We start from the raw sequence: 16,867 nt of genomic DNA on the forward strand, positions 1-16,867 counted from the left end.
GTCCTCCACGAACTTCTCCAACATGGGTCTTTCCCACGGGCTGCAGTTCTTCACAAATTGCTCCAGCGTGGATCCCTCCCACGGGGTGCAGCCCTTCAGGAGCAGACTGCTCCAGCGTGGGTCCCCCACGGGGCCACAGCTCCTGCCAGCAAACCCGCTCCAGCGTGGGCTCCTCTCCCCACGGGCCCACAGGCCCTGCCAGGAGCCTGCTCTAGCGTGGGCTTCCCACGGGGTCACAGCCTCCTTGGGGCACGTCCCCCTGCTCCGGCGTGGGGCCCTCCCCGGGTGCAGGTGGATCTCTGCTCCCCCGTGGGCCTCCATGGCTGCAGGGCACAGCTGCCTCAGCAGGGGCTGCACCAGGGGCTGCAGGGGAATCTCTGCTCCGTGCCTGGAGCACCTCCTGCCCTCCTCCTGCACTGACACTGGTGCCTGCAGGGCTGTGCCTCTCACTTGTTCTCACTCCTCACTCCAGCTGCAGTTGTGCAGGTTTTTTTCCCACTTCTTAAATATATTATCCCAGAAGTGCTACTACCATTGCTGGTTGGCTCGGCCTTGGCCAGCGGTGGGTCTGTCTTGGAGCTGGCTGGCATTGGCTCTGTCAGACATAGGGGAAGCTTCTAGTAGCTTCTCACAGAAGCCACCCCTGTAGCCCCCTCCACTAGTGAAATCTTGCCACACAAACCCAATACAGGGCTGCAGTGTGCTTTGTGCTTAAAATGGTATCTTTGTGAGTCATTAGTGTTTGCAGCCTTTGTTGGTTCTTAATAAGAACGCATATCGAGTGAAAACAAAGGGTTTTCTACAACACCAGGTGCAAAAAACAAGGGAGATGGAGGATTTTCAGTAGAGAGTATCACCAGCAAAGACAGAAGACATAACTGTATAGAATACACGGCGTGCTTTTCAGTTGTTGGGCTGCCTGTAAATATCCACTTGACCTTGTGGTTCTCATATTTTTATATCTCTTGGAAAAAGAAGAAATTGGTGAAATGATAGAGAAACATTCCTATGTGTCAGGAGAAGTTGGTGGTTCTTTCTTTCATCTGGTTAAAAACTACTCCTAACACCTTGTTGTTTAACAACTAACTCTGTTGCTTCTGTGGATCTATAATTAAAAAAGAAGAAATTCCTCATGTGTAGTTTAGATCATTACTGAATTTTGAGATGAACACTAATTGTTTTCCTTCAGTGATTAGCACATGCCAGGCATAACTTAATGACATAGTGGCAACCTACAGCATTACTAAGCAGGCTCCTGGTTGCATTCTGCTCATCTCCTTCAAACAACTTTGGTTTTCAGTAATTTTGACAGGAGTCCTGAAATTTTGGCACACTGCAGCCAAAGTTCAGTTCAGTTCTGTGGAAAGAGCAGAAGTCCTGGATCCGTGAAAACAGCAGGAGATTGATTCTTCCTATACAAGACAAGAGTGATTACAGCCCTGGCTTCAGAGGGGCAGCAGCCACTGGTGTGTCGCCTGACATGGTTTAAAAAGTCAGTCCAACAGAAGGAGGGTTGAACATGCAAGGACAAGTAAATTTGAGACAGTATAGTCTGGAAGACTTGCTCTGTCACTAATCCCTCTGTTTAAAGTCTGTGGCTTTATGACCATTGCACACACCGGATACCTTTTGTAAACTAGGTTGGATATAATCGAAGGAAACTTTTTTTTAAAAAAGCTGGGACGCCATTCAGTGGGAAAGTAAAGCTCATGTTCAGCTTCAAGTTTTACATGAGATATTTGTCACTTTAAAATAATTTGTCATTTTAAATTAAATGACATTTACCTGTTTGTGTTTTATGAAAGTGATTGTATTTTATTCTATTTTTTTCCAACAAATGAGTGGAAAAAGTTTTTATGTGCCTGTCCTGGTTTCGGCTGGGGTAGAGTTAATTTTCTTCCTAGTAGCTGGCATAGTGCTCTGTTTTAGATTTAGGATGAGAATAATATTGGTAGCACTCCAATGTTTTAGTTGTTGCTAAGCATTGCTTATGCCAGTCAAGGACTTTTCAGCTTCCCATGCTCTGCCAGGTGCACAAGAAACTGGGAGGGGGCACAGCCAAGACAGCTGACCCAAACTGACCAAAGGGCTATTCCATACCATATGATATCATGCTCAGTATATAAACTAGGGGAAGCTGGCCGGGGGGCAGCGATCACTGCTTGAGAACTGTCTGGGTATCAGTTGGTGGGTGGTGAGCAATTGCATTGTGCATCACTTGCTTTGTATATTATTATTATTATTATTATTATTATTATTATTATTATTGTTATTGTTATTATTATTATTATTATTATTATTATTATTATTATTATTATTATTATTTTGTTTGTTTGTTTGTTTTGTTATTATTACTACTACTATTATTTTACTTTATTTTCTTTCATTTATTAAACTGTTCTTATCTCAACCCAGGAGTGTTTCTCACTCTTACTCTTCCGATTCTGTCCCTCATCCCACCGGGGCAGGGGGAGTGAGCAAGCGGCTGCGTGGTGCTTAGTTGCTGGCTGGGATTAAACCACAACAGTGCCATGTGCTATATCTGGAAGACAAAATGTGTGTTTCACTATTTGGTTAAAACAAAACTGAACTTCAGAAGTATGTGTACTTTGCAATAATTTTGTCAGAAGTCAAAGAAAAGCTTCTCATTGTGCTTCCCGTGGACATCAGAGAGAGGGAGCACAACTCTGTCTCCCCTCGGCTGCATCCTCGGCTCCAGCTTCTCCTTGCTCCCAACAGGGTTTTCCCACCCTGCCTTCAGCCCACAGCCTGGCCTCCAGGCCCCAAAACCAGGAGACGTGGTCCCTCCTCATCTCTCCCCTGCTCACGCCCCTGAGCCCAGGTGCTGGTATGCAGCGGGGGACCGGCAGAGCGGCCGGTTACTGTGCCCATCCTGGCTGCACCAGTTGGGTACAAAAGGGCTTGGCAGGATCCTCGCACAGCCGGAGTCATGCCGTTTGCTTTAGGTTATGTTCTTGTTACCCCCCTCTCATATAAACAACCTGCAGCCATTTTACTTTGTCTGCAGTCGCCCTGATTCTCCTGAGTTTATGACCTTGTTTGGTAATTTCACCCAGTAATTTCTGACCAGGTAAGCCAGAACCCCCTTTTACTCACACTCGGACAGTGAGCAATGCTGTCACTTGCCCTGACACTCCCTTTTCTCTGCCTTTAATGCGCAATAATTTCTTCTGGGGCTGTTTTATTCTTTCACCCTGGATTGGGATGGATCAACTACCTTCCCTCTCCTGTTTTGTCCAGGATCTGACACTTTCCCTGTGAGCACAGCATCAGGAAATGGCTGCCCGCCTGCAGGCGTGCTCTTCTCTGGTGGGTAGTTTCTCTGCTTGGCACAGACAGAAACTTTTTTGCTTTCTGAGGTCCAAAAGTCTGTGGAATTGCATTTTTAAATTTTCATGTTTCTCATGGACGATTGGTTTGCAGTTTTGAAATCCTTTGTTCCGAGTAGCTTATTTAGGCTATTTTGTTTGTTTGGAAACTGCTTGTGAGCATTGATTCAATCCATAAAAATAACAAGTTCACAGTTGTTTTAATTTCAGAACAGTTAAATTCTTGGAAATATTTTATGTTAGTTATTATTGGTGCTGTATGTTTGATCAGTTAAAGACAGATTGCAATGTTTTGCTCTCAAAGTGGAAGTTTTGCCTCTCTTGGCACTATAGTATAATAAATACAACAATACCTGTGGTCAATAATGAAAAAATGCCACGTTTCTGCCCAAATATTTCCCTTGTAGAAACATTTCTATGGAGAAGAGCTACTCCCACACATCTTTATGGAAAAAAACACTTAACAGCGAATATTTCCAGTATGAGTGAAAACAACCACGCATGGCAAAACTGGAAAGACTCTAGGATTTGAAAGAGAAAAAGTTGCTTTTTCAGTACTCAGCCATCTTTGTTATTCTAAGAAGGGCATATGGGATCTGCTATTTATTTTATAATTACAGGCATGATGCAGAAAACATCATATCAGTATATCTATTAGGTGGTTTTCAATAAATTGTATAATTATTGGTTCCCTTTAATCCAGAAAATTACAAGGTATCTACTTTCTAGTGCACTCATTAGGTCTCCAAAGGGGTGCATCATGTTTAAGAGTCAAGCAATGTAACCTTGCTGTGGAGTAATTGCTGGAGGTGATTTAGAGATTAAACTTAGATTCACAATTTTAGGAAAGGCACAGCACTGAAGAAGCTTCCAGGGTGGAGTGTGGCTGGCATGCAAGGAATCCATTTCACGGAAGTTCCCTAGACCTGCAACCTTAGACGTCGGCAACACCAGGGGAACTTGGTGTGTTGGCTCTAATAGGAACTGCCCGGAGGGTGGAGCGGTGTGGAGACACCGTGGCCAGGCACTGTGTGGCACCCCACATGGGACTGCAGTGAAGCATTCTGCCCAGCAGGGCAGCTCCTGTGCCCTTGGATTCCCCAGTACACTCCGTTAAGCCCAGAGACTTGGTCTGTCTACAGACATGAAAAGATCATAGAATCATAGAATCATTTAGGTTGGAAAAGACCTTTAAGATCATCCAGTCCAACCATTAACCTACACTACCAAGTCCATACTAAACCAATCAAGGGGAGACTAGACTAAACCATGTCCCAAAGTGCCACGTCTACACGTTTGTTGAACGCTTGCAGAAATGGTGACTCCACCACCTCTCTGGGCAGCCTGTTCCAATGCTTGACTACCCTTTCTGTGAAGAAATTTTTCCTAATTTCCAACCTAAACCTCCCCTGGCGCAGCTTGAGCCCATTTCCTCTCATCCTGTCGCTATCTACTTGGGAGAAGAGACCAACACCCACCTCACTACAACCTCCTTTCAGGTAGTTGTAGAGAGTGATAAGGTCTCCCCTCAGCCTCCTCTTCTCTAGGCTAAACAATCCCAGTTCCCTCAGCAGCTCCTCATAAGGCCTGTGCTCCAGACCCTTCACCAGCCTTGTTGCCCTTCTCTGAACACGCTCCAGCACCTCAATGTCTTTCTTGTCTTGAGGGGACCAAAACTGGACACAGTATTCCAGGTACGGCCTCACCAGTGCTGAGTACAGGGGCACAATCACCTCCCTGCTCCTGCTGGCTACACTATTCCTCATACAAGCCAGGATGCTGTTGGCCTTCTTGGCCACCTGGGCACACTGCTGGCTCATGTTCAGCCAGCTGTCAACTAGCACCCCCAGGTCCTTTTTGGCCAGGCACCTTTCCAGCCACTCTTCCCCAAGCCTGTAGCGTTGCATGGGGTTGTTGTGACCCAAGTGCAGGACCCGGCACTTGGCCTTGTTAAACCTCATACAGTCACCCTCAGCCCATCGATCCAGCCTGTCCAGGTCCCTCTGCAGGGCCATCCTACCTTCGAGTAGATCGACACTCCCACCCAACTTGCTGTCATCTGCAGGCTTACTGAGGGTGCACTCAATCCCCTCATCCAGATCATCGATAAAGATATGAAACAAGGCTGGCCCCAAAACAGAGCCCTGCAGAACACCGCTCGTGACCGGCCGCCAGCTGGACTTAACTCCATTTACCGCAACTCTCTGGGCTCGGCCACCCAACCAGTTTTTTACCCAGCGAAGACTACACCCATCCAAGCGATGAGCTGCCAGCTTCCCAAGGAGAATATTACGGGAGATGGTGTCAAAAACTTTGCTAAAGTCCAGGTAAATGATATCCACAGCCTTTCCATCATCTACCAGGCGGGTCACCAGGTCATAGAAAGAGATCAGGTTGATCAAGCAGGACCTGCCTTTCATGAACCCATGCTGGCTAGGCCTGATCCCCTGGTTGACCTGCACTTGCCTGTTGAGTGTAGTCAGGATGAACCGCTCCATAATCTTCCCCGGCACCGAGGTCAGGCTGACAGGCCTGTAGTTCCCCGGGTCCTCCTTCCAGCCCTTCTTGTAGATGAAGCATTTGTCGCCTTATTGCTGCTGTTTTTAGTCCCTGTATAGTCCTGACTGTGCCAGAACATGGCAAACGTTTATTGTAGATATACTTACCAAAGGAACAGAGTGCAGTATAATGGAACACTGAAAGAACTTGGGCAAACAATAGATGAATGAAGAAGGACAATAGGAAAGGTTATAATATGAGACCCTGGGCCAACAACCTGTCATGTTTTTGACAAAATGCTGCCCTTTGGTAAACTTTGCTTATTATAGTAACATTATATACCAAAACACACCTCCATCCCAAAACCTACCCACCTCTAAGGTGCAACCACTCCTCACTCAGCTTGCGCTTTGAATTTTTCCTAGCCTATACCTTTAAAGCGACGTGAGAAAGTTTTACACCAATCATAACAAAAGTATGTATGACTAGAGTCCCTCAAGCTCCACCTGAAAGGTAAAAAATAGTATAAATTAGCCTAGGAGAGAGGGGATGTTAGGGAAAGTACCATTGCGTACCACTCTGACTTCTGGGGTCAGTCAACGGGCTGAGCCTCTCTTCCCCCCCATCGGGACGCCTTTGGGTAAGATTTGAACACTTGGTTATACCAAGTGCCTCACCGGGAAACTTAGAAACCTCTATATAGAGTCATTTTATATCTTTTGATGCATTTGTATTATTCGTGCTTTTGGTACTTGCACGTGCCTTGCAGTCAGCGAATTTATTGCCGGTAATCCAAAGAACCTGTGTGTCTGTTGCTTTAATAAATTGCTTTGATTCATTGGTCTAGCCATGATAGTTCTCACTGAACGTGACAAGACGCTTTAAGTGTGGCTGTGGTAGTTCATGCAACACAACTAGATGAAAGGTGCTTACGTTATTTATGCATCCGTAATCGTGATAGTTCAGTGCACTGAACACGACCGGACTTATAACAATAAATTGGCTACCTTCCAAACCCCTCTTGATGCAACACCTTGCTTAATATCATAATGAATGACAGATCTTGAAAATGTAACTTTTATTCAATTTCTCCAAGTGTTTCAACATCTCAATTCATAACGAATGTGTAAGCCAGTCCTTTGTATATTGAATTTTGCATACTTTTTGGTTTCTCTATTGCCAGCAGGTGCTCCAGATCTCCCCAAGACAAAGCAAATATTGCCCTTTTTGCAGTCTTCAAACAAATTTGAAAAAATATTCTTCCTAGATTGAAGGCTGTATTTCTGTTTTTGTCACAAAAGGAAACAAAACAACTCAGGGAGTACGGAACACTTTACTTGAAACTAAATATTCCACTTTACAGGTTAATAATGAAGTTGTTTCATTTTTGACAGAAGCAGAGCTGTAGGAATGAGTGGAGTGGTTTTTGAACATCATTTGTCAAAGCAGCTGGGGCAGCAGAAGGGGAAAGAGGGCAGGATACCCTCTTAGGACCTTAAACGTCCAATACCATTATTTCCTGTGCCTTAAGACACTTTACATCAAATCCCTTTGGGTGCCTTAGAACGTCACATTTTAGGATATTTTAAACTGAGGTTCAAGAATTGAAGACATATTCAAATGGGAAAGGATCAAAAAGAGCTCCGCCCAACAAGCGTTTGCAATTACTCATGGTCTTCAGAAACATATTTGGTGCAGCATCTGAACATGACTGCCAGGTAATTAAGAGGGATGTAGAAAACTGAACAGTTCTTCAGATCAGCAGCAGACTGTGCAATTCAATCTTCTTTCTTTGGCTTGTTGGACATAAAATTCATGAACGGAACAGTGGATTTCAATTGCCTTTTCTGTTGCTGCTGTTGCTGGACTGTCCCTGCAGCCCTCAAGAAAAAGGTAATTCTAATGACTGAAACCCTTACAACAGCTGACAGAGGAAGTTTGTGTTGTGCAACTTTGGAATTATTAGCCTGTGATGGTTTTTTCTTCACCTGAGCACTGCAGTCCCAGCACAGAGAGCTGTTTGTCCTGCACCCTCCCCTGAGCATGGGGAGCTGCCTTCTGTGCCTGCCTGAGGACGCCTCTGCCTGGTAACCTTGGCTGGCTGGGCACATCCACTCAGTAATGTAGTTATAATGTACACAGTGGTAAGGAAAGATGGGTTCTGCTGAAGACAATATTTGATTTGTGGAGCTGAAAGTAATATTGTGTTTCAAAATGTCTTACTAAGGAGAAGGAATGAAAACACAAAATTTCTCACTTCCAAAATTGCCCTTGAATGATGAGGAGCGAGAGCAACAAAACCCACTAGCACCGAATTTAGAAGAATTGCACTGCAGAATGCAAAGAGTGCCATGGCCCACTATGTCCTTGAAGTTGCTTGTAAAAATTGTTTGAAGTGGCTTATCTACTGCAGCACCAAGACACCTATTTCAGGTATTTTTCAATTCAATGAAATTCACCACTCTGTTTTAGACACTTAAATTACTTATCTCCTGTGTGGGCAAAAAGGTTGCAATGGCATCCCTGATGCTCACATCCTTCTTAGCCTCCTGACTACCAAGACACAGAATAAAAATGTCCCCTCACAGGTTTTCTAGCTCACCTGCCCCAGCAGCCGGTCTTTGATTTGCACCTCTTGCACTCAGGGAGTGCTACAAGTAGTGCTACAAGCCATTTAGGTATTTAATTATTCCCTGGATTGTCAGAGAAACACTGAGCTTGCAAATGTGATCAGAATCTGGACCTGTAACAGGTAGATATGTAGGAGATTTGATGTGTAAAAAAACAGGTAGCATGACTTGACTCCTGGTGCACAGGATAAAGCAGCGATGCCCCACAAACTTGCTGTGCCTAGCAAGCTCAGCCTGCTCTGCCCCCTTGTTTATGAAGACCTCCATGAGCCTTGCTGTAACAAGGATGTTTCAAAGGTCCCAGTTGCTTAAGCTTATGCCTCAACTGCTTTTATCTTTTTTTTCTTCTTCTTTATGTTTAGCCCAACATCATTGGAATGCACTCAGTATCGCAAAGACTACACAAGATTACAGCGGCTCCTTTCAGCCTGTGCCAGCTCCAAGTGAAAGATTAGCAGATTTCAGTTACGTTTTAGTTACAGCAGCACTGTTAAATGGCTTCCAAATGGGTTTGATTCTGGAATTATAATGGCTTAGGGTTTTACCAGCCAAGGCCTGGCTGAGACCCTTGCTCTTGGGGCTGCCTGTGGGTGTCAGTTTGGTGGTGGTGGGAGGCTCCTGGTCTCTGAAAACAGCCACGATCACAACGCAAGTAGCGGATTTTTCGAAGAGAGGGAAAGTAAATTGGTACATGCAGGACAAGGACAATAGTTTGACTTTTGTGACCCAGCTGTCAACGAAATGGCCATTTCCCTCTTCAGGGTCAAAACAGCAGCTGAAAGAAATACATGGCCTGCTTTCCTGGAGTTACTGGATATATATCAACATGTTCAGACGTGACTACAGACACGAATTTAGCAGTTCTTCTGAGCTGTGGTAGCTGTTGTTGTGTTTCTAGCTTGGGGCCAATATGAGGTAGTTTGGCTTTGGTTGTTCCCCTTTGAATCACCAATCACATGTGTTACCCCTTACAAAATTCCCGGGGGCCAATCCAGCTCACTTTTGATCTTGCCACCCCTCAGCAGTTCCTGACCCTTTTTTCCCTTCTATTTCCACATGTACCATTCAGGTCTTACCTCCATTTTCCCTTTTTTTTTTGCTGAAAAGAGTTAATGCCTTTCCTTTCAGAGGTTCATATTAAGATTAAAATGCATAGATGTTAATGCATTTTTTCCTAAGGCTATGTCATGTGCTATAGGAGCAAGTTATCATAGAATCATAGAATCATAGAATGCTTTGGGTTGGAAGGGACCTTTAGAGGTCATCTAGCCCAACCCCCCTGCACTGAGCAGGGACAGCTTTAACCAGATCAGGTTGCTCAGAGCCCCATCCAACCTGACCTTGAGTGTTGTCAGGGATGGGGCCTCTACCACCTCTCTGGGCAACCTGTTCCAGTGCTTGACCACTCTCATTGTAAAAAATTTCTTTCTTATGTCTAGTCTAAATCTGTTCTTCTTTAGTTTAAATCCATTATTCCTTGTCCTGTCACAACAGCCTTGTTAAAAAGATTCTCCCCATCTTTCCTGTAGGAAAGATGTTAGTTGTTATCAACTTCTGTTCAGTATTGCAATGTCTGTACTGCTGTTTGATATCATTTTGACAGGTGTATATGATAAAAAACTTACTCACTGGAGCACATGTGATATTTTGGCACTGATTGATGGTCTTGCTAGCAGGCATTTGAGAAAGTCCATATATTTATTATGTGAGAAAATATCCTTTTGTACTGAGTAAATGACATAGTTCTTTGGGCAAAACTGAGGTAGGTGTTCATTGGTGCACAGTGGGTGGTGGATGGTAGGAAGAGAGAAGGCAGTGCAGTTCTTTCATTCTTATCTATCTTTTGGCTTGATTTTCCCCAGAAGTGCCTGATTTAGATTTCAAAAAGGGTTTAGGCTTTTCAAACTTGCTGGGATGCCTCTTTCCTAGGAGAAACATTCAAATAATCTACTAATGAGTGAAATGGGCTTCTGCTCTAACTGTTCCATTACTCTAATTTTGTTTCTTGCCTAAAATTTTTACCACAACAAAATTAAGGGTTATTTATTTTGACCAGGCCATGACAGCATTAAGCATTAAGAGGGCCCCTGACGCATTTCTGTAAGGACTTACAGGACTATGATTCATTTTCTGTACCTACTAAGGCTGTCAACAAGAGTGGTGATCTGGGTCACCTGCGTTTTTGCATTGGCTTACCCTCTCACGGCACTTCTAATCTCATTAAGTGTGGTAAGATATGAATATAATTTGCCACATTGACTTACCATGAATATCGTTCTTTCTGGAATTAAAAAAACCCAAACATTTCCTTTCTCCATTTTAGAAGATTTTACCTTTCAGTTTTCATTAACTGTGCCCTTTCTAAGAAAAGTAGAGCGCATCCTTTTTCGCAAATTTCCCTTTCATTCACATTACGATCTTTCTTAATTGTTTTCAGACCTGAAGGAAATCTTGTATGTCCAAAAGCTCATTTATTTCCTTACACAGCCATAGCAGTCATAGTGCTACTTCAGCAGAGAAACGTGGCTGGAAGGCGGTAGGACAAAGTTTGCTTCTTAAAAGTTTCTGGAAAAGTGTTCTGGTTAATATGAGCTAATCACATGTATGGGTTTTAAACTGAACGAACTTCACAGTCTGAAGAGAGTACACTGCCAAAAAGGTACCTTTTAACTGCACATATCCTCCAGGGACAATAGCTGTACAGTGTGAGCACCCTATAGTGCCCTAATGTCTCTTTGCTATCAGCCAATTGTTTTAATTATATGCAGTTTTAATTATATTGGTATGTGCTTTACAACTATATGGCTTTTGTGTTTTTCTTAAGTCATAATACGCCTGCGAATCACTCTCTTCATCAGGCAAACAGCAATAGCAATAGCAGCAATAAAATGTGTAGACTAGCATAGAAACATAACCAACTTGCCTCTTCCTTTTCATCCCCAGCCAAAAGAATGAAGCATATATCAATGCTCAGATAAATAATAGTAAACAAGCTAATGAAAAGGCTCAGTACACATTTATTTAGCTATAATGAGGGAGGAGAGAAAAAGAGGGTGACAGATGAGATTATTGCTGCAAGCTCCTATCCAAATGGTCCCAAATTTTGGCAAGATTTATCTCCATAGGTTTTGGGTTTGTGACTAGAGCAAGTCCTTTATAAGTTGCTATGGATCCAGGACTGTTAAAATTATTCTGAGGTTGGTTCAAAATTGATTGGTAGGAAAAGAAGTTTAGAAATCTTTTCTGCTTTTGGTGATTCATAGCTACTGTCACCAAGGAAAAGGGGACACACAGAAAAGACACTGTTGTGTCTCCCCAGAAAGGTCCAGAGCACTGCAAAGAGAAGTTAACCTGATCTGCAGGGCGTTCAGTGCTACAAGCGTCTCACCTTCCATAGCTGTCGACACCTGAACTATGAAGCCAAACATCTCATTTGGTTCATGTGCGTTTAAGCTCATCTTTTCAGGGGACTACACACATCTAAATATTCTTAGGTTTCTTTTTCTTTTGAACGTGAGAAGGATTAGCAATACAGAAGTCTGAGACTTTCAGGTGTAATCTACTCTTTGGAGCTTTTTAAGGAGAAAAACAGGACACTGTTAAGAAGCTGACAACCAGCGTGCCCTTCTGGAAGTATTTCTTTTTGTCTGCTTGTTTGCTCAGCCCTGTGCTTCTGGCAGACGACTCATGGCAGTGGTGTAACTCAGCTAAGAACGCAGCCTAGGAATAAGTGTTCATCTACCCTAAAAATGGCTTAAACGTACACCAGTTATAGTAAAACCAGTTAGTCTGAGCATGTGTTACAAATTACAGATTTTCTGAGCACACCCAATAGAACAGGCATATTTCTACCTCAGGTCTTGTCCACAGCAAAACTCCTTGCTACAAAGGCAAGGAAGGAATGAATAACTGGTGTTCCTGAGCATCCTTTAAGTCTGTACACCTGCCTTGGCTAAGTGCCTCTTGAGGCCAGTGAAGAAGTACAAGTCCCGTCCTTACCATGTCACTAACTGTGTTCCCTTTGAGCTTAAAGAATACAGCCAGAACTGTGAAATGTTTTGATTCTACGATAATGGTGGGCATCTACATAGAAGACAGAAGTTACAAAAGTGAATGATTGTTTCCTGATGTTGGCTTTATTTCTACTGATAGCATAGGCATGTCACATCTGCTGTATATTTGTTTGCCATAACATATCCCTACTGGCAACTGTCTTCATGTCACTGGTGTTTTTGGAGAAGGTCCTTCCAGTCCTTCCAGTCCTCCTCCTCTTGGAGAAGGTAGATGTGCCTCTGTAAAGTACAGGAATCTCTTCAATTTAGCAACAGAAAGAAGAAGAACCTGGCTACAATTAATTTTCATGATGGTTTTCTTTAAGAACACTTACAACAAAGTCTGTAAGGAGAGTCAGAAATATGAATCCTGTGTCGCCAGATGTAGAAACTGAACACTCAGATGTTTTCCTCGCCTGCTCTGACATTTGAGAATTCTCATTGTTACGTGTTGATATTCTTAGTTTCAGATCTAAATGTCCATCCTGTGAAATTTTGCCTTCTGCCACCAAGCACCAGGAACTAAGCTGTCTGCAGGAAGAACGAGATAGTGTTTTCATAGCTTCTCACGGGACAAAGAGTGCCATTCCCATGAAATGGACTGGTCTTTTGCTGTGAAAGCCTCCAAAGTGACTTTGAGAACCTCACTCCAAACAGCACAAGCACATGCTCCACCTGACAAAGGAGCTGCAGTTGCTGAATGACCCATTTAATTGCTACCCACTTATCCAAGGATGTAAAACAAGTCTGCGTGAATTCATATCTTGGCTCTGGTGGAGCAGAGAATTTAATCATACTATAAATACTTTGCCTGCACATCTGTGGCAGATGATGCAATTGCTAATTTCTTAGCCTTCAGGCAGCCTAGAAGGGACTCATTTTGGTTTCTATTAAAATATTAGCATTCCTAATTTTTCAGGAAAAGAGAGGCTGTTCTGCTGCTCAGGAGATTCCTTTAAAAGCACCTGAAAGCACAAGGAGAACTGAAGTCAGAGTCTTTAAAAATAATTTCTTCCAGTATGTCATTTGAAAAACATTAAATATCAGAGTTTGACCTTGACTCTTCCCATCTCCCTCTTGCTATTCAGCTTCATGCCCAGCACAGAGAAGAGTCACAGTGGCAGCCAGTACCTCATGTGCTGATTAGTGACTTTTCCCCCGCCAATACGGATGGAGCTGTAGCAGAGCCACAGCTGCCAGTGTCTGAAGGGTGGCTGGCACTCTGATGCATGCAGAACACACCATCCTTTCGGACCTTGCAGTCCTCACACCATGTGAGATGAATCTCGTCTCTACCACCTTGCACGGTCACGTACACAGGCGCAGGAAAGTCAGGATGGGATTTACTGCTTCAGGCTGACAGCTGTGTGTACAAGACCAGAGAGAATATGGACCATGCATTTCCTGAACATTGCCCAGGGGTGATGCAGAGAGACAGGCAGAGCTGTACCAGCCAAGCAGTCCCCAGCTGCAGTGTGAGGGACAAAATGGCTGGACATTTGTCTCAAAGCTTGCCCACGTGAAGCTGGCGGGACCTTGCAGGAAACTGTGCGAGGTGTCACCCACTCACATGGCAACAAGGACGGCGGCGAGGCCGTGGTGACAGCCTGCTGGGAGCAGACGATCGGCTGTGGGCGTGGGCACGCGGTTGGTGCATGAGACCCCGGGCATAGGGGGGCTCGGAGGCGCGGACTACGTGCCGTCGCCCTGGGCAAGCAGGATGCGAGGGAGTTCTGTGCAAGCGTGAAGTTGTTGCCTCAGGCACACAGCCTATAAAAGACCCCCACCCCAGACCCCCGTGTGATCACTCATGACCGAAGACCCTGGTGTGATTCCCCTGCCACTGAAGACCCCAGAAGCACGGACCCCCAGGACACCGCAGATCCATGGTAATGACTGTTTGCACTTTCCTATCCTGAACTCTTGCTTAATTTTCCTCTCTGGTTTTCCTTCCTTCTCTATCGCTGTTTTTCTCTCTTCCCCGAGCCGTTAATAAATGGGTGGCCGTATGACATCTGACCTCATTTGTGTCTTAATCTCACTCAAAGGGATCAAACCTGAAATGAGAGGTCGGTCTAGCCAACCCTAGCCTCCCAGAGTCATCTGAGGCCAGTTAGAATGCAAGGGGACCCTCCTCTCATCCAAATCGGATCGTAACATGCAGTAGAAATAGACACTGAGCACTGAGCTGTGCTCCCCCGGGAATGGCTCTTACTCACACCCCCCCTGCTGTTATGAAGCCAGACCTTTCAGTGATGTTTTAGACATGTTTGATCCTGCTTCATTACAGGGGGGTGGACTGTAAATGATCTCTTGAGATCCTCTTTACTGGTGTTTTCCTCAGAGGCAGTGTAAGACTGTTCTATTTATTGCCATGTGTAGCCTGACTGTGCTCTGGCTCAGCCTGCAGACTGTATCATTTTAGAATCATAGAATCATTTAGGTTGGAAAAGACCTTTAAGATCATCCAGTCCAACCATTAACCTACACTACCAAGTCTACTCTAAGCCAATCAAGGGTAGACTAGACTAAACCATGTCCCCAAGTGCCACATCTACCCATTTTTTAACATTTCCGGAGATGGTGACTCCAGCACCTCTCTGGGCAGCCTGTTCCAATGCTTGACTACCCTTTCCGTAAAGAAATTTTTCCTAATATCCAACCTAAACCTCCCCTGATGCAGCTTAGGCCCATTTCCTCTCGTCCTATCACTAACTACTTGGGAGAAGAGACCAACACCCACCTCACTACAACCTCCTTTCAGGTAGTTGTAGAGAGTGATAACATCTCCCCTCAGCCTCCTCTTCTCCAGACTAGACAACACCAGTTCCCTCAGCTGCTCCTCATAAGGCCTGTGCTCCAAACCCTTCACCAGCTTTGTTGCCCTTCTCTGAACACGCTCCAGCACCTCAATGTCTTTCTTGTCTTGAGGGGACCAAAACTGGACACAGTATTCCAGGTGTGGCCTCACCAGCGCCGAGTACAGAGGGACAATCACCGCCCTGCTCCTGCTGGCCACAGCATTCCTGATCCAAGCCAGGATGCTGTTGGCCTTCTTGGCCACCTGGGCACACTGCTGGCTCATGTTCAGCCAGCTGTCTACCAACACCCCCAGGTCCTTTTTAGCCAGGCAGCTTTCCAGCCACTCTTCCCCAAGCCTGTAGCATTACATGGGGTTGTTGTGCCCAAAGTGCAGGACCCGACACTTGGCCTTGTTAAACCTAGATTTATAATTTCCAGTTCTGGTATCTGAGCATGTTATCGAACAACTTAAACAAAGTGCTTGAAAATACTCTCTAAATGTATGTGACTTTGTAAAACAAAATAGGATTATATACCCAGCCTCACTGACTGCTTTGCCAGCTGCCTGCCAGGCCAGGATTGGAAGCAGAGGCAGAAGAAAAAGGTTTACTTACAGTAATGGGAAGATCTATATCTCTTCTGCAAATAGTAGGAATGATGTTGTCTTGGAAAGCAGATGTTTTTGGCAAGTGATCAAAGCTTGCTCATACAGCTCATAGTTTCACCACAGTTTCATTGGAGCAAAAGCTCCTCTCTCATGTTTCTAGCTCAGCTGGCATAAAGACCTATTCCCACTTTTTATAGTTATTTGCAGGATTAGCACTGGGCAAGACACGAGTAATGTAATTGTATCTCAATTCTAAGGGAACGCGAAGCTCAGCAATGCCAACATTACAGCGGTATATGGGATGGTACCACTGTTTCCTCCTTTTTTCACAGTCTGGCCTTGTCTTGCTCCATCCAGCCCTGTTACACCTTTATACCTTCCCCTCTTTCCCAGATCTGGGTCAGACCAAGCTCCCTGTGTGGCTTCTTGGCTTCAAGAGTAAGGAGGAGGGGAGAGGAGGTGGTGGTGGGCTGTGCTGGTGGCCACTGCCAAGGCTACCTCCGCTTGGCTGTTGTTACCCAAAGTAGCTAGACTAAAAGCAGCACCAGTGGGATGACACCTCCACTGTGCTGTGCTGGCATTCCTTAGGAGTGGAAGGCGTAGATCATAATTTTGAGAGTTTTTGTCCTATGAAGGATAAGAAATGGTCATTTGCAAACAACAGACTTTCTCCATGTTACCAACAGCTCAACAATGGCAGAACTGAGAACAGAATTCAGCTTTTCACTGTCTGTCTCTAAGCATGTGTCCAATGCAATGAACATGTCTTATAGATTTTACATGCATTTTAGGGAAATTTGAGGTAGGTAAAACCTTCTGTTTTCATCATGGGTATATACAATACCTATCTGGGAGAGATTTGAATGTTAATACAAACTGACATACAATTATGAGTTGAGCTGATGATAGTTCTGTTTGGTTTGGTTT

Source organism: Pelecanus crispus, chromosome Z (genome assembly GCF_030463565.1).
Source record: "Pelecanus crispus isolate bPelCri1 chromosome Z, bPelCri1.pri, whole genome shotgun sequence".
Taxonomy (NCBI): Eukaryota; Metazoa; Chordata; class Aves; order Pelecaniformes; family Pelecanidae; genus Pelecanus; species Pelecanus crispus.